Here is a 19,682-nt window from a genome sequence, read left to right as displayed (position 1 = left end):
TATCTGACAACATTCTTGACTTACACAGTGCATTTAATTGTGCATTTCTTTGAAAGAGAAATTCAGATTAATACATCTGACATGTCTTTCGAAAGATTCTACTTCATGGTTATGGATTTACTTTAGAAAAACAGAGTGTAAATATCTGTGTGTCTGAATTTCAAGATTGTTATTTAAAAGTTCATCTCTTCTGCCCCCAAAATACACAATTTGATTCCTCAAGTTTTCTTTTAATGAAGGCTTTCCAATTAAAAAAGTTCCTTGTTCCCCTTATCAATAACAGTAAGATTTAAACAAGTAATATCTTGCATCAGCCCCTTGTGATGAGTTTGAGAAAACAGAGTCAGCTCACAAAATGTCTCATTATTTTGAGCCATTTAATTTCCATGTTTTCTAAAAGTTCTATAATTTGCTCACATCAAATAGACTTTTAAAATACAATCAATAAATTAATGTTTCACTCTACCCGTGTTAGATTTATGATATTTATGAATACACTTGACAGAAAAAGATTTGGTCATAAGTCATGAAAGTGGTCCCACCGAGATTTGAACTCGGATCCTTGGATTCAAAGTCCAAAGTGCTAACCATTACACCATGGAACCTCCCATGTGACAGGGGAGCAAATTGCTGCAGCAATGTGGACATTTCACATTTTTTATTTTCTACAGTCAAAGACAAACAGAATTGTATTACTTTTCTATTCTGTTCAACTTTTGCCCATTGAACTATGTTAGGGAAGTATGTTGCACAAAGGACTCAAGTAACGCTATGACTCTGTTGAACAGTACTTTTTATGTGAGATAAGATTTTGCAATAAAAATTAAGATTTCCCTGTGAATGCAATCTCTTCTGTCAAAACGGAAAGCTCAACCTGGTACAGGTGGGTTGATGGTGTTATGCTTGTCAATCTGGACTCTGAAAACAGGGATCTAAGTACAAAGCTCAGTGGGACTTATCTAAACTTTATGATTTTGTTTCCATTCAGTTCTTAGAAGTATTAATTGGAAAAACATCTCATTTACTTATAAACTTGTACGTATCAACTTATATGTATGTATCTCCCTATATATCGCTATATGTCTATGTATATTTATCGGAAAATATAAATATATACATTATAAAAATACATATAATTAATAGAGGTGAAAATAATGAACAGTTGTTGCCTCTCCGCATTTGAAACATGAGCGCCTTCTCCTTCCTCGTCTATATGTCCTGAAATTGAGATAGTCACTTTTTAATCAATTTTGATCTAACAACATAGTTGATTTGTACAAAGCATATCATACGATCTGTGAATAATTTTAAAAAAGAAAATTAGATCAGTACCTTTGAGGCCTCCAAGAAAAAGCTTATATTTCATGATTGCAGATCGACTGTTGAAAATCAGCATGAGAAATATTTTATTTCACAACTTCCATACTAATATACAAAAAACATTTCTACTATCTGAATGATACCGTCATTGTGGTTCTCTAGGTTTGATTTAAGAAAACATCTCTTTCAAAATGTGCTATATTCGCCTTATCAATAGTGTGGAAATCTTCAAAAAGGAATGCTGGGAATCAGCCCTCTGAAATGCATGTGAGAAAAACAGGATAGGATTTTGTAATGTCACACTACTTTGTCTAGGAATGTGATGTAAAAGTATTATAAAGTTCGTATTTCTGTAACTTGTTCAAGCTGTTGGACATTTTGAAAGGAGTCAATATTTGTCTCTTTCAACCTACTGGTGTTGGATTAGAGCTATAAATAAACAAAGATGACAGAAATGGAAAAGGTCAAGAGTAGTAAAGAAGTACCTCAAAGAATTGGACTGGTACCTTTGCATGCAAAGTCCAAAGTGCCAACCATTGCTCTTTGGAGCCACCCATGTGAGAGACAGAGAAATGGATGTAGTAGTTTGGAAATGTAGAATGTTTTAATATTCTTCAGTCAAAGATGATCATTATTTTGTAAATTGCATGTCCTGATAAACGTTTGCACATTTAACACTGTTATGGAGAATGTAGCTGAAAAGAATCAAATCACATTATCGCTCTTTACACTATGAGCATTCAACTGAGATATCTTTTCATCAATGTAAGAAAAGCCCCCGCACTGATGCGCTCTCTTTTGTCTCAATGGAAAAAGCCCTCATGTATGGCGGGGTTCCATGGTGTAATGGTTAGCACTCTGGACTCTGAATCCAGCGATCCGAGTTCAAATCTCGGTGGGACCTGCTTGAATTATGAGATTTAATATTTCACTAATTTCTTAGAATTTGGACTTGGAAAAACATAACGTCAAAGCTTTATACTGAAACTTATCAACGTATAAGTATGTATCTATGTATACATGGCTATATCCATCTAGATAGCGATAATACAATATAAAGAAATGAATTAATCATAAACATAAGTACAGAAGCTGAAAACTAAAAACTGTTCTTTCCCATCCACAATTTGAGCAAGAGGTTCTTTTTCTTTCTCATCTGTATGATCAGTAATAAGATAGTTAATTTTGCTGATTTCTTATCTGACAACATTCTTGACTTACACAGTGCATTTAATTGTGCATTTCTTTGAAAGAGGAATTCAGATTAATACATCTGACATGTCTTTCGAAAGATTCTACTTCATGGTTATGGATTTACTTTAGAAAAACAGAGTGTAAATATCTGTGTGTCTGAATTTCAAGATTGTTATTTAAAAGTTCATCTCTTCTGCCCCCAAAATACACAATTTGATTCCTCAAGTTTTCTTTTAATGAAGGCTTTCCAATTAAAAAAGTTCCTTGTTCCCCTTATCAATAACAGTAAGATTTAAACAAGTAATATCTTGCATCAGCCCCTTGTGATGAGTTTGAGAAAACAGAGTCAGCTCACAAAATGTCTCATTATTTTGAGCCATTTAATTTCCATGTTTTCTAAAAGTTCTATAATTTGCTCACATCAAATAGACTTTTAAAATACAATCAATAAATTAATGTTTCACTCTACCCGTGTTAGATTTATGATATTTATGAATACACTTGACAGAAAAAGATTTGGTCATAAGTCATGAAAGTGGTCCCACCGAGATTTGAACTCGGATCCTTGGATTCAAAGTCCAAAGTGCTAACCATTACACCATGGAACCTCCCATGTGACAGGGGAGCAAATTGCTGCAGCAATGTGGACATTTCACATTTTTTATTTTCTACAGTCAAAGACAAACAGAATTGTATTACTTTTCTATTCTGTTCAACTTTTGCCCATTGAACTATGTTAGGGAAGTATGTTGCACAAAGGACTCAAGTAACGCTATGACTCTGTTGAACAGTACTTTTTATGTGAGATAAGATTTTGCAATAAAAATTAAGATTTCCCTGTGAATGCAATCTCTTCTGTCAAAACGGAAAGCTCAACCTGGTACAGGTGGGTTGATGGTGTTATGCTTGTCAATCTGGACTCTGAAAACAGGGATCTAAGTACAAAGCTCAGTGGGACTTATCTAAACTTTACGATTTTGTTTCCATTCAGTTCTTAGAAGTATTAATTGGAAAAACATCTCATTTACTTATAAACTTGTACGTATCAACTTATATGTATGTATCTCCCTATATATCGCTATATGTCTATGTATATTTATCGGAAAATATAAATATATACATTATGAAAATACATATAATTAATAGAGGTGAAAATAATGAACAGTTGTTGCCTCTCTGCATTTGAAACATGAGCGCCTTCTCCTTCCTCTTCTATATGTCCTGAAATTGAGATAGTCACTTTTTAATCAATTTTGATCTAACAACATAGTTGATTTGTACAAAGCATATCATACGATCTGTGAATAATTTAAAAAAAGAAAATTAGATCAGTGCCTTTGAGGCCTCCAAGCAAAAGCTTATATTTCATGATTGCAGATCGACTGTTGAAAATCAGCATGAGAAATGTTTTATTTCACAACTTCCATACTAATATACAAAAAACATTTCTACTATCTGAATGATACCGTCATTGTGGTTCTCTAGGTTTGATTTAAGAAAACATCTCTTTCAAAATGTGCTATATTCGCCTTATCAATAGTGTGGAAATCTTCAAAAAGGAATGCTGGGAATCAGCCCTCTGAAATGCATTTGAGAAAAACAGGATAGGATTTTGTAATGTCACACTATTTTGTCTAGGAATGTGATGTAAAAGTATTATAAAGTTCGTATTTCTGTAACTTGTTCAAGCTGTTGGACATTTTGAAAGGAGTCAATATTTGTCTCTTTCAACCTACTGGTGTTGGATTGGAGCTATCAATAAACAAAGATGACAGAAATGGAAAAGGTCAAGAGTAGTAAAGAAGTACCTCAAAGAATTGGACTGGTACCTTTGCATGCAAAGTCCAAAGTGCCAACCATTGCTCTTTGGAGCCACCCATGTGAGAGACAGAGAAATGGATGTAGTAGTTTGGAAATGTAGAATGTTTTAATATTCTTCAGTCAAAGATGATCATTATTTTGTAAATTGCATGTCCTGATAAACGTTTGCACATTTAACACTGTTATGGAGAATGTAGCTGAAAAGAATCAAATCACATTATCGCTCTTTACACTATGAGCATTCAACTGAGATATCTTTTCATCAATGTAAGAAAAGCCCCCGCACTGATGCGCTCTCTTTTGTCTCAATGGAAAAAGCTCTCGTGTATGGCTGGGTTCCATGGTGTAATGGTTAGCACTCTGGACTCTGAATCCAGCGATCCGAGTTCAAATCTCGGTGGGACCTGCTTGAATTATGAGATTTAATATTTCACTAATTTCTTAGAATTTGGACTTGGAAAAACATAACGTCAAAGCTTTATACTGAAACTTATCAACGTATAAGTATGTATCTATGTATACATGGTTATATCCATCTAGATAGCGATAATACAATATAAAGAAATTAATTAATCATAAACATAAGTACAGAAGCTGAAAACTAAAAACTGTTCTTTCCAATCCACAATTTGAGCAAGAGGTTCTTTTTCTTTCTCATCTGTATGATCAGTAATAAGATAGTTAATTTTGCTGATTTCTTATCTGACAACATTCTTGACTTACACAGTGCATTTAATTGTGCATTTCTTTGAAAGAGAAATTCAGATTAATACATCTGACATGTCTTTCGAAAGATTCTACTTCATGGTTATGGATTTACTTTAGAAAAACAGAGTGTAAATATCTGTGTGTCTGAATTTCAAGATTGTTATTTAAAAGTTCATCTCTTCTGCCCCCAAAATACACAATTTGATTCCTCAAGTTTTCTTTTAATGAAGGCTTTCCAATTAAAAAAGTTCCTTGTTCCCCTTATCAATAACAGTAAGATTTAAACAAGTAATATCTTGCATCAGCCCCTTGTGATGAGTTTGAGAAAACAGAGTCAGCTCACAAAATGTCTCATTATTTTGAGCCATTTAATTTCCATGTTTTCTAAAAGTTCTATAATTTGCTCACATCAAATAGACTTTTAAAATACAATCAATAAATTAATGTTTCACTCTACCCGTGTTAGATTTATGATATTTATGAATACACTTGACAGAAAAAGATTTGGTCATAAGTCATGAAAGTGGTCCCACCGAGATTTGAACTCGGATCCTTGGATTCAAAGTCCAAAGTGCTAACCATTACACCATGGAACCTCCCATGTGACAGGGGAGCAAATTGCTGCAGCAATGTGGACATTTCACATTTTTTATTTTCTACAGTCAAAGACAAACAGAATTGTATTACTTTTCTATTCTGTTCAACTTTTGCCCATTGAACTATGTTAGGGAAGTATGTTGCACAAAGGACTCAAGTAACGCTATGACTCTGTTGAACAGTACTTTTTATGTGAGATAAGATTTTGCAATAAAAATTAAGATTTCCCTGTGAATGCAATCTCTTCTGTCAAAACGGAAAGCTCAACCTGGTACAGGTGGGTTGATGGTGTTATGCTTGTCAATCTGGACTCTGAAAACAGGGATCTAAGTACAAAGCTCAGTGGGACTTATCTAAACTTTACGATTTTGTTTCCATTCAGTTCTTAGAAGTATTAATTGGAAAAACATCTCATTTACTTATAAACTTGTACGTATCAACTTATATGTATGTATCTCCCTATATATCGCTATATGTCTATGTATATTTATCGGAAAATATAAATATATACATTATAAAAATACATATAATTAATAGAGGTGAAAATAATGAACAGTTGTTGCCTCTCCGCATTTGAAACATGAGCGCCTTCTCCTTCCTCGTCTATATGTCCTGAAATTGAGATAGTCACTTTTTAATCAATTTTGATCTAACAACATAGTTGATTTGTACAAAGCATATCATACGATCTGTGAATAATTTTAAAAAAGAAAATTAGATCAGTACCTTTGAGGCCTCCAAGAAAAAGCTTATATTTCATGATTGCAGATCGACTGTTGAAAATCAGCATGAGAAATATTTTATTTCACAACTTCCATACTAATATACAAAAAACATTTCTACTATCTGAATGATACCGTCATTGTGGTTCTCTAGGTTTGATTTAAGAAAACATCTCTTTCAAAATGTGCTATATTCGCCTTATCAATAGTGTGGAAATCTTCAAAAAGGAATGCTGGGAATCAGCCCTCTGAAATGCATGTGAGAAAAACAGGATAGGATTTTGTAATGTCACACTACTTTGTCTAGGAATGTGATGTAAAAGTATTATAAAGTTCGTATTTCTGTAACTTGTTCAAGCTGTTGGACATTTTGAAAGGAGTCAATATTTGTCTCTTTCAACCTACTGGTGTTGGATTAGAGCTATAAATAAACAAAGATGACAGAAATGGAAAAGGTCAAGAGTAGTAAAGAAGTACCTCAAAGAATTGGACTGGTACCTTTGCATGCAAAGTCCAAAGTGCCAACCATTGCTCTTTGGAGCCACCCATGTGAGAGACAGAGAAATGGATGTAGTAGTTTGGAAATGTAGAATGTTTTAATATTCTTCAGTCAAAGATGATCATTATTTTGTAAATTGCATGCCCTGATAAACGTTTGCACATTTAACACTGTTATGAAGAATGTAGCTGAAAAGAATCAAATCACATTATCGCTCTTTACACTATGAGCATTCAACTGAGATATCTTTTCATCAATGTAAGAAAAGCCCCCGCACTGATGCGCTCTCTTTTGTCTCAATGGAAAAAGCCCTCATGTATGGCGGGGTTCCATGGTGTAATGGTTAGCACTCTGGACTCTGAATCCAGCGATCCGAGTTCAAATCTCGGTGGGACCTGCTTGAATTATGAGATTTAATATTTCACTAATTTCTTAGAATTTGGACTTGGAAAAACATAACGTCAAAGCTTTATACTGAAACTTATCAACGTATAAGTATGTATCTATGTATACATGGCTATATCCATCTAGATAGCGATAATACAATATAAAGAAATGAATTAATCATAAACATAAGTACAGGAGCTGAAAGCTAAAAACTGTTCTTTCCCATCCACAATTTGAGCAAGAGGTACTTTTTCTTTCGCATCTGTATGATCAGTAATAAGATAGTTAATTTTGCTGATTTCTTATCTGACAACATTCTTGACTTACACAGTGCATTTAATTGTGCATTTCTTTGAAAGAGGAATTCAGATTAATACATCTGACATGTCTTTCGAAAGATTCTACTTCATGGTTATGGATTTACTTTAGAAAAATAGAGTGTAAATATCTGTGTGTCTGAATTTCAAGATTGTTATTTAAAAGTTCATCTCTTCTGCCCCCAAAATACACAATTTGATTCCTCAAGTTTTCTTTTAATGAAGGCTTTCCAATTAAAAAAGTTCCTTGTTCCCCTTATCAATAACAGTAAGATTTAAACAAGTAATATCTTGCATCAGCCCCTTGTGATGAGTTTGAGAAAACAGAGTCAGCTCACAAAATGTCTCATTATTTTGAGCCATTTAATTTCCATGTTTTCTAAAAGTTCTATAATTTGCTCACATCAAATAGACTTTTAAAATACAATCAATAAATTAATGTTTCACTCTACCCGTGTTAGATTTATGATATTTATGAATACACTTGACAGAAAAAGATTTGGTCATAAGTCATGAAAGTGGTCCCACCGAGATTTGAACTCGGATCCTTGGATTCAAAGTCCAAAGTGCTAACCATTACACCATGGAACCTCCCATGTGACAGGGGAGCAAATTGCTGCAGCAATGTGGACATTTCACATTTTTTATTTTCTACAGTCAAAGACAAACAGAATTGTATTACTTTTCTATTCTGTTCAACTTTTGCCCATTGAACTATGTTAGGGAAGTATGTTGCACAAAGGACTCAAGTAACGCTATGACTCTGTTGAACAGTACTTTTTATGTGAGATAAGATTTTGCAATAAAAATTAAGATTTCCCTGTGAATGCAATCTCTTCTGTCAAAACGGAAAGCTCAACCTGGTACAGGTGGGTTGATGGTGTTATGCTTGTCAATCTGGACTCTGAAAACAGGGATCTAAGAACAAAGCTCAGTGGGACTTATCTAAACTTTACGATTTTGTTTCCATTCAGTTCTTAGAAGTATTAATTGGAAAAACATCTCATTTACTTATAAACTTGTACGTATCAACTTATATGTATGTATCTCCCTATATATCGCTATATGTCTATGTATATTTATCGGAAAATATAAATATATACATTATAAAAATACATATAATTAATAGAGGTGAAAATAATGAACAGTTGTTGCCTCTCCGCATTTGAAACATGAGCGCCTTCTCCTTCCTCGTCTATATGTCCTGAAATTGAGATAGTCACTTTTTAATCAATTTTGATCTAACAACATAGTTGATTTGTACAAAGCATATCATACGATCTGTGAATAATTTAAAAAAAGAAAATTAGATCAGTACCTTTGAGGCCTCCAAGAAAAAGCTTATATTTCATGATTGCAGATCGACTGTTGAAAATCAGCATGAGAAATATTTTATTTCACAACTTCCATACTAATATACAAAAAACATTTCTACTATCTGAATGATACCGTCATTGTGGTTCTCTAGGTTTGATTTAAGAAAACATCTCTTTCAAAATGTGCTATATTCGCCTTATCAATAGTGTGGAAATCTTCAAAAAGGAATGCTGGGAATCAGCCCTCTGAAATGCATGTGAGAAAAACAGGATAGGATTTTGTAATGTCACACTACTTTGTCTAGGAATGTGATGTAAAAGTATTATAAAGTTCGTATTTCTGTAACTTGTTCAAGCTGTTGGACATTTTGAAAGGACTCAATATTTGTCTCTTTAAACCTACTGGTGTTGGATTAGAGCTATAAATAAACAAAGATGACAGAAATGGAAAAGGTCAAGAGTAGTAAAGAAGTACCTCAAAGAATTGGACTGGTACCTTTGCATGCAAAGTCCAAAGTGCCAACCATTGCTCTTTGGAGCCACCCATGTGAGAGACAGAGAAATGGATGTAGTAGTTTGGAAATGTAGAATGTTTTAATATTCTTCAGTCAAAGATGATCATTATTTTGTAAATTGCATGCCCTGATAAACGTTTGCACATTTAACACTGTTATGAAGAATGTAGCTGAAAAGAATCAAATCACATTATCGCTCTTTACACTATGAGCATTCAACTGAGATATCTTTTCATCAATGTAAGAAAAGCCCCCGCACTGATGCGCTCTCTTTTGTCTCAATGGAAAAAGCCCTCATGTATGGCGGGGTTCCATGGTGTAATGGTTAGCACTCTGGACTCTGAATCCAGCGATCCGAGTTCAAATCTCGGTGGGACCTGCTTGAATTATGAGATTTAATATTTCACTAATTTCTTAGAATTTGGACTTGGAAAAACATAACGTCAAAGCTTTATACTGAAACTTATCAACGTATAAGTATGTATCTATGTATACATGGCTATATCCATCTAGATAGCGATAATACAATATAAAGAAATGAATTAATCATAAACATAAGTACAGGAGCTGAAAGCTAAAAACTGTTCTTTCCCATCCACAATTTGAGCAAGAGGTACTTTTTCTTTCGCATCTGTATGATCAGTAATAAGATAGTTAATTTTGCTGATTTCTTATCTGACAACATTCTTGACTTACACAGTGCATTTAATTGTGCATTTCTTTGAAAGAGGAATTCAGATTAATACATCTGACATGTCTTTCGAAAGATTCTACTTCATGGTTATGGATTTACTTTAGAAAAATAGAGTGTAAATATCTGTGTGTCTGAATTTCAAGATTGTTATTTAAAAGTTCATCTCTTCTGCCCCCAAAATACACAATTTGATTCCTCAAGTTTTCTTTTAATGAAGGCTTTCCAATTAAAAAAGTTCCTTGTTCCCCTTATCAATAACAGTAAGATTTAAACAAGTAATATCTTGCATCAGCCCCTTGTGATGAGTTTGAGAAAACAGAGTCAGCTCACAAAATGTCTCATTATTTTGAGCCATTTAATTTCCATGTTTTCTAAAAGTTCTATAATTTGCTCACATCAAATAGACTTTTAAAATACAATCAATAAATTAATGTTTCACTCTACCCGTGTTAGATTTATGATATTTATGAATACACTTGACAGAAAAAGATTTGGTCATAAGTCATGAAAGTGGTCCCACCGAGATTTGAACTCGGATCCTTGGATTCAAAGTCCAAAGTGCTAACCATTACACCATGGAACCTCCCATGTGACAGGGGAGCAAATTGCTGCAGCAATGTGGACATTTCACATTTTTTATTTTCTACAGTCAAAGACAAACAGAATTGTATTACTTTTCTATTCTGTTCAACTTTTGCCCATTGAACTATGTTAGGGAAGTATGTTGCACAAAGGACTCAAGTAACGCTATGACTCTGTTGAACAGTACTTTTTATGTGAGATAAGATTTTGCAATAAAAATTAAGATTTCCCTGTGAATGCAATCTCTTCTGTCAAAACGGAAAGCTCAACCTGGTACAGGTGGGTTGATGGTGTTATGCTTGTCAATCTGGACTCTGAAAACAGGGATCTAAGAACAAAGCTCAGTGGGACTTATCTAAACTTTACGATTTTGTTTCCATTCAGTTCTTAGAAGTATTAATTGGAAAAACATCTCATTTACTTATAAACTTGTACGTATCAACTTATATGTATGTATCTCCCTATATATCGCTATATGTCTATGTATATTTATCGGAAAATATAAATATATACATTATAAAAATACATATAATTAATAGAGGTGAAAATAATGAACAGTTGTTGCCTCTCCGCATTTGAAACATGAGCGCCTTCTCCTTCCTCGTCTATATGTCCTGAAATTGAGATAGTCACTTTTTAATCAATTTTGATCTAACAACATAGTTGATTTGTACAAAGCATATCATACGATCTGTGAATAATTTTAAAAAAGAAAATTAGATCAGTACCTTTGAGGCCTCCAAGAAAAAGCTTATATTTCATGATTGCAGATCGACTGTTGAAAATCAGCATGAGAAATATTTTATTTCACAACTTCCATACTAATATACAAAAAACATTTCTACTATCTGAATGATACCGTCATTGTGGTTCTCTAGGTTTGATTTAAGAAAACATCTCTTTCAAAATGTGCTATATTCGCCTTATCAATAGTGTGGAAATCTTCAAAAAGGAATGCTGGGAATCAGCCCTCTGAAATGCATGTGAGAAAAACAGGATAGGATTTTGTAATGTCACACTACTTTGTCTAGGAATGTGATGTAAAAGTATTATAAAGTTCGTATTTCTGTAACTTGTTCAAGCTGTTGGACATTTTGAAAGGACTCAATATTTGTCTCTTTAAACCTACTGGTGTTGGATTAGAGCTATAAATAAACAAAGATGACAGAAATGGAAAAGGTCAAGAGTAGTAAAGAAGTACCTCAAAGAATTGGACTGGTACCTTTGCATGCAAAGTCCAAAGTGCCAACCATTGCTCTTTGGAGCCACCCATGTGAGAGACAGAGAAATGGATGTAGTAGTTTGGAAATGTAGAATGTTTTAATATTCTTCAGTCAAAGATGATCATTATTTTGTAAATTGCATGCCCTGATAAACGTTTGCACATTTAACACTGTTATGAAGAATGTAGCTGAAAAGAATCAAATCACATTATCGCTCTTTACACTATGAGCATTCAACTGAGATATCTTTTCATCAATGTAAGAAAAGCCCCCGCACTGATGCGCTCTCTTTTGTCTCAATGGAAAAAGCCCTCATGTATGGCGGGGTTCCATGGTGTAATGGTTAGCACTCTGGACTCTGAATCCAGCGATCCGAGTTCAAATCTCGGTGGGACCTGCTTGAATTATGAGATTTAATATTTCACTAATTTCTTAGAATTTGGACTTGGAAAAACATAACGTCAAAGCTTTATACTGAAACTTATCAACGTATAAGTATGTATCTATGTATACATGGCTATATCCATCTAGATAGCGATAATACAATATAAAGAAATGAATTAATCATAAACATAAGTACAGGAGCTGAAAGCTAAAAACTGTTCTTTCCCATCCACAATTTGAGCAAGAGGTACTTTTTCTTTCTCATCTGTATGATCAGTAATAAGATAGTTAATTTTGCTGATTTCTTATCTGACAACATTCTTGACTTACACAGTGCATTTAATTGTGCATTTCTTTGAAAGAGGAATTCAGATTAATACATCTGACATGTCTTTCGAAAGATTCTACTTCATGGTTATGGATTTACTTTAGAAAAATAGAGTGTAAATATCTGTGTGTCTGAATTTCAAGATTGTTATTTAAAAGTTCATCTCTTCTGCCCCCAAAATACACAATTTGATTCCTCAAGTTTTCTTTTAATGAAGGCTTTCCAATTAAAAAAGTTCCTTGTTCCCCTTATCAATAACAGTAAGATTTAAACAAGTAATATCTTGCATCAGCCCCTTGTGATGAGTTTGAGAAAACAGAGTCAGCTCACAAAATGTCTCATTATTTTGAGCCATTTAATTTCCATGTTTTCTAAAAGTTCTATAATTTGCTCACATCAAATAGACTTTTAAAATACAATCAATAAATTAATGTTTCACTCTACCCGTGTTAGATTTATGATATTTATGAATACACTTGACAGAAAAAGATTTGGTCATAAGTCATGAAAGTGGTCCCACCGAGATTTGAACTCGGATCCTTGGATTCAAAGTCCAAAGTGCTAACCATTACACCATGGAACCTCCCATGTGACAGGGGAGCAAATTGCTGCAGCAATGTGGACATTTCACATTTTTTATTTTCTACAGTCAAAGACAAACAGAATTGTATTACTTTTCTATTCTGTTCAACTTTTGCCCATTGAACTATGTTAGGGAAGTATGTTGCACAAAGGACTCAAGTAACGCTATGACTCTGTTGAACAGTACTTTTTATGTGAGATAAGATTTTGCAATAAAAATTAAGATTTCCCTGTGAATGCAATCTCTTCTGTCAAAACGGAAAGCTCAACCTGGTACAGGTGGGTTGATGGTGTTATGCTTGTCAATCTGGACTCTGAAAACAGGGATCTAAGAACAAAGCTCAGTGGGACTTATCTAAACTTTACGATTTTGTTTCCATTCAGTTCTTAGAAGTATTAATTGGAAAAACATCTCATTTACTTATAAACTTGTACGTATCAACTTATATGTATGTATCTCCCTATATATCGCTATATGTCTATGTATATTTATCGGAAAATATAAATATATACATTATGAAAATACATATAATTAATAGAGGTGAAAATAATGAACAGTTGTTGCCTCTCCGCATTTGAAACATGAGCGCCTTCTCCTTCCTCTTCTATATGTCCTGAAATTGAGATAGTCACTTTTTAATCAATTATGATCTAACAACATAGTTGATTTGTACAAAGCATATCATACGATCTGTGAATAATTTAAAAAAGAAAATTAGATCAGTACCTTTGAGGCCTCCAAGCAAAAGCTTATATTTCATGATTGCAGATCGACTGTTGAAAATCAGCATGAGAAATGTTTTATTTCACAACTTCCATACTAATATACAAAAAACATTTCTACTATCTGAATGATACCGTCATTGTGGTTCTCTAGGTTTGATTTAAGAAAACATCTCTTTCAAAATGTGCTATATTCGCCTTATCAATAGTGTGGAAATCTTCAAAAAGGAATGCTGGGAATCAGCCCTCTGAAATGCATGTGAGAAAAACAGGATAGGATTTTGTAATGTCACACTACTTTGTCTAGGAATGTGATGTAAAAGTATTATAAAGTTCGTATTTCTGTAACTTGTTCAAGCTGTTGGACATTTTGAAAGGAGTCAATATTTGTCTCTTTCAACCTACTGGTGTTGGATTAGAGCTATAAATAAACAAAGATGACAGAAATGGAAAAGGTCAAGAGTAGTAAAGAAGTACCTCAAAGAATTGGACTGGTACCTTTGCATGCAAAGTCCAAAGTGCCAACCATTGCTCTTTGGAGCCACCCATGTGAGAGACAGAGAAATGGATGTAGTAGTTTGGAAATGTAGAATGTTTTAATATTCTTCAGTCAAAGATGATCATTATTTTGTAAATTGCATGCCCTGATAAACGTTTGCACATTTAACACTGTTATGAAGAATGTAGCTGAAAAGAATCAAATCACATTATCGCTCTTTACACTATGAGCATTCAACTGAGATATCTTTTCATCAATGTAAGAAAAGCCCCCGCACTGATGCGCTCTCTTTTGTCTCAATGGAAAAAGCCCTCATGTATGGCGGGGTTCCATGGTGTAATGGTTAGCACTCTGGACTCTGAATCCAGCGATCCGAGTTCAAATCTCGGTGGGACCTGCTTGAATTATGAGATTTAATATTTCACTAATTTCTTAGAATTTGGACTTGGAAAAACATAACGTCAAAGCTTTATACTGAAACTTATCAACGTATAAGTATGTATCTATGTATACATGGCTATATCCATCTAGATAGCGATAATACAATATAAAGAAATGAATTAATCATAAACATAAGTACAGGAGCTGAAAGCTAAAAACTGTTCTTTCCCATCCACAATTTGAGCAAGAGGTACTTTTTCTTTCTCATCTGTATGATCAGTAATAAGATAGTTAATTTTGCTGATTTCTTATCTGACAACATTCTTGACTTACACAGTGCATTTAATTGTGCATTTCTTTGAAAGAGGAATTCAGATTAATACATCTGACATGTCTTTCGAAAGATTCTACTTCATGGTTATGGATTTACTTTAGAAAAATAGAGTGTAAATATCTGTGTGTCTGAATTTCAAGATTGTTATTTAAAAGTTCATCTCTTCTGCCCCCAAAATACACAATTTGATTCCTCAAGTTTTCTTTTAATGAAGGCTTTCCAATTAAAAAAGTTCCTTGTTCCCCTTATCAATAACAGTAAGATTTAAACAAGTAATATCTTGCATCAGCCCCTTGTGATGAGTTTGAGAAAACAGAGTCAGCTCACAAAATGTCTCATTATTTTGAGCCATTTAATTTCCATGTTTTCTAAAAGTTCTATAATTTGCTCACATCAAATAGACTTTTAAAATACAATCAATAAATTAATGTTTCACTCTACCCGTGTTAGATTTATGATATTTATGAATACACTTGACAGAAAAAGATTTGGTCATAAGTCATGAAAGTGGTCCCACCGAGATTTGAACTCGGATCCTTGGATTCAAAGTCCAAAGTGCTAACCATTACACCATGGAACCTCCCATGTGACAGGGGAGCAAATTGCTGCAGCAATGTGGACATTTCACATTTTTTATTTTCTACAGTCAAAGACAAACAGAATTGTATTACTTTTCTATTCTGTTCAACTTTTGCCCATTGAACTATGTTAGGGAAGTATGTTGCACAAAGGACTCAAGTAACGCTATGACTCTGTTGAACAGTACTTTTTATGTGAGATAAGATTTTGCAATAAAAATTAAGATTTCCCTGTGAATGCAATCTCTTCTGTCAAAACGGAAAGCTCAACCTGGTACAGGTGGGTTGATGGTGTTATGCTTGTCAATCTGGACTCTGAAAACAGGGATCTAAGAACAAAGCTCAGTGGGACTTATCTAAACTTTACGATTTTGTTTCCATTCAGTTCTTAGAAGTATTAATTGGAAAAACATCTCATTTACTTATAAACTTGTACGTATCAACTTATATGTATGTATCTCCCTATATATCGCTATATGTCTATGTATATTTATCGGAAAATATAAATATATACATTATAAAAATACATATAATTAATAGAGGTGAAAATAATGAACAGTTGTTGCCTCTCCGCATTTGAAACATGAGCGCCTTCTCCTTCCTCTTCTATATGTCCTGAAATTGAGATAGTCACTTTTTAATCAATTTTGATCTAACAACATAGTTGATTTGTACAAAGCATATCATACGATCTGTGAATAATTTTAAAAAAGAAAATTAGATCAGTACCTTTGAGGCCTCCAAGCAAAAGCTTATATTTCATGATTGCAGATCGACTGTTGAAAATCAGCATGAGAAATGTTTTATTTCACAACTTCCATACTAATATACAAAAAACATTTCTACTATCTGAATGATACCGTCATTGTGGTTCTCTAGGTTTGATTTAAGAAAACATCTCTTTCAAAATGTGCTATATTCGCCTTATCAATAGTGTGGAAATCTTCAAAAAGGAATGCTGGGAATCAGCCCTCTGAAATGCATTTGAGAAAAACAGGATAGGATTTTGTAATGTCACACTATTTTGTCTAGGAATGTGATGTAAAAGTATTATAAAGTTCGTATTTCTGTAACTTGTTCAAGCTGTTGGACATTTTGAAAGGAGTCAATATTTGTCTCTTTCAACCTACTGGTGTTGGATTAGAGCTATCAATAAACAAAGATGACAGAAATGGAAAAGGTCAAGAGTAGTAAAGAAGTACCTCAAAGAATTGGACTGGTACCTTTGCATGCAAAGTCCAAAGTGCCAACCATTGCTCTTTGGAGCCACCCATGTGAGAGACAGAGAAATGGATGTAGTAGTTTGGAAATGTAGAATGTTTTAATATTCTTCAGTCAAAGATGATCATTATTTTGTAAATTGCATGTCCTGATAAACGTTTGCACATTTAACACTGTTATGGAGAATGTAGCTGAAAAGAATCAAATCACATTATCGCTCTTTACACTATGAGCATTCAACTGAGATATCTTTTCATCAATGTAAGAAAAGCCCCCGCACTGATGCGCTCTCTTTTGTCTCAATGGAAAAAGCCCTCATGTATGGCGGGGTTCCATGGTGTAATGGTTAGCACTCTGGACTCTGAATCCAGCGATCCGAGTTCAAATCTCGGTGGGACCTGCTTGAATTATGAGATTTAATATTTCACTAATTTCTTAGAATTTGGACTTGGAAAAACATAACGTCAAAGCTTTATACTGAAACTTATCAACGTATAAGTATGTATCTATGTATACATGGCTATATCCATCTAGATAGCGATAATACAATATAAAGAAATGAATTAATCATAAACATAAGTACAGAAGCTGAAAACTAAAAACTGTTCTTTCCCATCCACAATTTGAGCAAGAGGTTCTTTTTCTTTCTCATCTGTATGATCAGTAATAAGATAGTTAATTTTGCTGATTTCTTATCTGACAACATTCTTGACTTACACAGTGCATTTAATTGTGCATTTCTTTGAAAGAGGAATTCAGATTAATACATCTGACATGTCTTTCGAAAGATTCTACTTCATGGTTATGGATTTACTTTAGAAAAACAGAGTGTAAATATCTGTGTGTCTGAATTTCAAGATTGTTATTTAAAAGTTCATCTCTTCTGCCCCCAAAATACACAATTTGATTCCTCAAGTTTTCTTTTAATGAAGGCTTTCCAATTAAAAAAGTTCCTTGTTCCCCTTATCAATAACAGTAAGATTTAAACAAGTAATGTCTTGCATCAGCCCCTTGTGATGAGTTTGAGAAAACAGAGTCAGCTCACAAAATGTCTCATTATTTTGAGCCATTTAATTTCCATGTTTTCTAAAAGTTCTATAATTTGCTCACATCAAATAGACTTTTAAAATACAATCAATAAATTAATGTTTCACTCTACCCGTGTTAGATTTATGATATTTATGAATACACTTGACAGAAAAAGATTTGGTCATAAGTCATGAAAGTGGTCCCACCGAGATTTGAACTCGGATCCTTGGATTCAAAGTCCAAAGTGCTAACCATTACACCATGGAACCTCCCATGTGACAGGGGAGCAAATTGCTGCAGCAATGTGGACATTTCACATTTTTTATTTTCTACAGTCAAAGACAAACAGAATTGTATTACTTTTCTATTCTGTTCAACTTTTGCCCATTGAACTATGTTAGGGAAGTATGTTGCACAAAAGACTCAAGTAACGCTATGACTCTGTTGAACAGTACTTTTTATGTGAGATAAGATTTTGCAATAAAAATTAAGATTTCCCTGTGAATGCAATCTCTTCTGTCAAAACGGAAAGCTCAACCTGGTACAGGTGGGTTGATGGTGTTATGCTTGTCAATCTGGACTCTGAAAACAGGGATCTAAGTACAAAGCTCAGTGGGACTTATCTAAACTTTACGATTTTGTTTCCATTCAGTTCTTAGAAGTATTAATTGGAAAAACATCTCATTTACTTATAAACTTGTACGTATCAACTTATATGTATGTATCTCCCTATATATCGCTATATGTCTATGTATATTTATCGGAAAATATAAATATATACATTATGAAAATACATATAATTAATAGAGGTGAAAATAATGAACAGTTGTTGCCTCTCTGCATTTGAAACATGAGCGCCTTCTCCTTCCTCTTCTATATGTCCTGAAATTGAGATAGTCACTTTTTAATCAATTTTGATCTAACAACATAGTTGATTTGTACAAAGCATATCATACGATCTGTGAATAATTTAAAAAAAGAAAATTAGATCAGTGCCTTTGAGGCCTCCAAGCAAAAGCTTATATTTCATGATTGCAGATCGACTGTTGAAAATCAGCATGAGAAATGTTTTATTTCACAACTTCCATACTAATATACAAAAAACATTTCTACTATCTGAATGATACCGTCATTGTGGTTCTCTAGGTTTGATTTAAGAAAACATCTCTTTCAAAATGTGCTATATTCGCCTTATCAATAGTGTGGAAATCTTCAAAAAGGAATGCTGGGAATCAGCCCTCTGAAATGCATGTGAGAAAAACAGGATAGGATTTTGTAATGTCACACTACTTTGTCTAGGAATGTGATGTAAAAGTATTATAAAGTTCGTATTTCTGTAACTTGTTCAAGCTGTTGGACATTTTGAAAGGAGTCAATATTTGTCTCTTTCAACCTACTGGTGTTGGATTAGAGCTATAAATAAACAAAGATGACAGAAATGGAAAAGGTCAAGAGTAGTAAAGAAGTACCTCAAAGAATTGGACTGGTACCTTTGCATGCAAAGTCCAAAGTGCCAACCATTGCTCTTTGGAGCCACCCATGTGAGAGACAGAGAAATGGATGTAGTAGTTTGGAAATGTAGAATGTTTTAATATTCTTCAGTCAAAGATGATCATTATTTTGTAAATTGCATGCCCTGATAAACGTTTGCACATTTAACACTGTTATGAAGAATGTAGCTGAAAAGAATCAAATCACATTATCGCTCTTTACACTATGAGCATTCAA

The 19,682-nt window shown here is 33.6% G+C and overlaps 15 non-coding genes across 15 annotated transcripts; 7 read left to right on the top strand and 8 right to left on the bottom strand.

The window, feature by feature from the left end:
- Positions 1–533: 533 nt before the first annotated feature.
- On the bottom strand, positions 534–605 carry TRNAQ-UUG (transfer RNA glutamine (anticodon UUG)). The gene has a single exon. It is a non-coding gene; the product is annotated as a tRNA-Gln (tRNA).
- Positions 606–2,152: 1,547 nt separating this feature from the next.
- Positions 2,153–2,224, top strand: TRNAQ-CUG (transfer RNA glutamine (anticodon CUG)). The gene has a single exon. It is a non-coding gene; the product is annotated as a tRNA-Gln (tRNA).
- Positions 2,225–3,050: 826 nt separating this feature from the next.
- TRNAQ-UUG (transfer RNA glutamine (anticodon UUG)) lies at positions 3,051–3,122 on the bottom strand. Its single transcript has one exon. It is a non-coding gene; the product is annotated as a tRNA-Gln (tRNA).
- A 1,547-nt stretch (positions 3,123–4,669) lies between these two features.
- Positions 4,670–4,741, top strand: TRNAQ-CUG (transfer RNA glutamine (anticodon CUG)). Its single transcript has one exon. It is a non-coding gene; the product is annotated as a tRNA-Gln (tRNA).
- Positions 4,742–5,567: 826 nt separating this feature from the next.
- Positions 5,568–5,639, bottom strand: TRNAQ-UUG (transfer RNA glutamine (anticodon UUG)). Its single transcript has one exon. It is a non-coding gene; the product is annotated as a tRNA-Gln (tRNA).
- A 1,547-nt stretch (positions 5,640–7,186) lies between these two features.
- On the top strand, positions 7,187–7,258 carry TRNAQ-CUG (transfer RNA glutamine (anticodon CUG)). The gene has a single exon. It is a non-coding gene; the product is annotated as a tRNA-Gln (tRNA).
- An 826-nt stretch (positions 7,259–8,084) lies between these two features.
- On the bottom strand, positions 8,085–8,156 carry TRNAQ-UUG (transfer RNA glutamine (anticodon UUG)). The gene has a single exon. It is a non-coding gene; the product is annotated as a tRNA-Gln (tRNA).
- Positions 8,157–9,703: 1,547 nt separating this feature from the next.
- TRNAQ-CUG (transfer RNA glutamine (anticodon CUG)) lies at positions 9,704–9,775 on the top strand. Its single transcript has one exon. It is a non-coding gene; the product is annotated as a tRNA-Gln (tRNA).
- An 826-nt stretch (positions 9,776–10,601) lies between these two features.
- Positions 10,602–10,673, bottom strand: TRNAQ-UUG (transfer RNA glutamine (anticodon UUG)). Its single transcript has one exon. It is a non-coding gene; the product is annotated as a tRNA-Gln (tRNA).
- Positions 10,674–12,220: 1,547 nt separating this feature from the next.
- On the top strand, positions 12,221–12,292 carry TRNAQ-CUG (transfer RNA glutamine (anticodon CUG)). Its single transcript has one exon. It is a non-coding gene; the product is annotated as a tRNA-Gln (tRNA).
- An 826-nt stretch (positions 12,293–13,118) lies between these two features.
- TRNAQ-UUG (transfer RNA glutamine (anticodon UUG)) lies at positions 13,119–13,190 on the bottom strand. Its single transcript has one exon. It is a non-coding gene; the product is annotated as a tRNA-Gln (tRNA).
- Positions 13,191–14,736: 1,546 nt separating this feature from the next.
- TRNAQ-CUG (transfer RNA glutamine (anticodon CUG)) lies at positions 14,737–14,808 on the top strand. The gene has a single exon. It is a non-coding gene; the product is annotated as a tRNA-Gln (tRNA).
- An 826-nt stretch (positions 14,809–15,634) lies between these two features.
- Positions 15,635–15,706, bottom strand: TRNAQ-UUG (transfer RNA glutamine (anticodon UUG)). The gene has a single exon. It is a non-coding gene; the product is annotated as a tRNA-Gln (tRNA).
- Positions 15,707–17,253: 1,547 nt separating this feature from the next.
- Positions 17,254–17,325, top strand: TRNAQ-CUG (transfer RNA glutamine (anticodon CUG)). Its single transcript has one exon. It is a non-coding gene; the product is annotated as a tRNA-Gln (tRNA).
- An 826-nt stretch (positions 17,326–18,151) lies between these two features.
- Positions 18,152–18,223, bottom strand: TRNAQ-UUG (transfer RNA glutamine (anticodon UUG)). Its single transcript has one exon. It is a non-coding gene; the product is annotated as a tRNA-Gln (tRNA).
- Between the last annotated feature and the right edge of the window lie 1,459 nt (positions 18,224–19,682).

The sequence above is a fragment of the Lissotriton vulgaris genome, unplaced genomic scaffold (genome assembly GCF_964263255.1).
Source record: "Lissotriton vulgaris unplaced genomic scaffold, aLisVul1.2 SCAFFOLD_714, whole genome shotgun sequence".
Classification (NCBI taxonomy): domain Eukaryota; kingdom Metazoa; phylum Chordata; class Amphibia; order Caudata; family Salamandridae; genus Lissotriton; species Lissotriton vulgaris.
The sequence above is the reverse complement of the archived record's forward strand: the minus strand, read 5'-3'. Positions and strand labels throughout refer to the sequence as shown.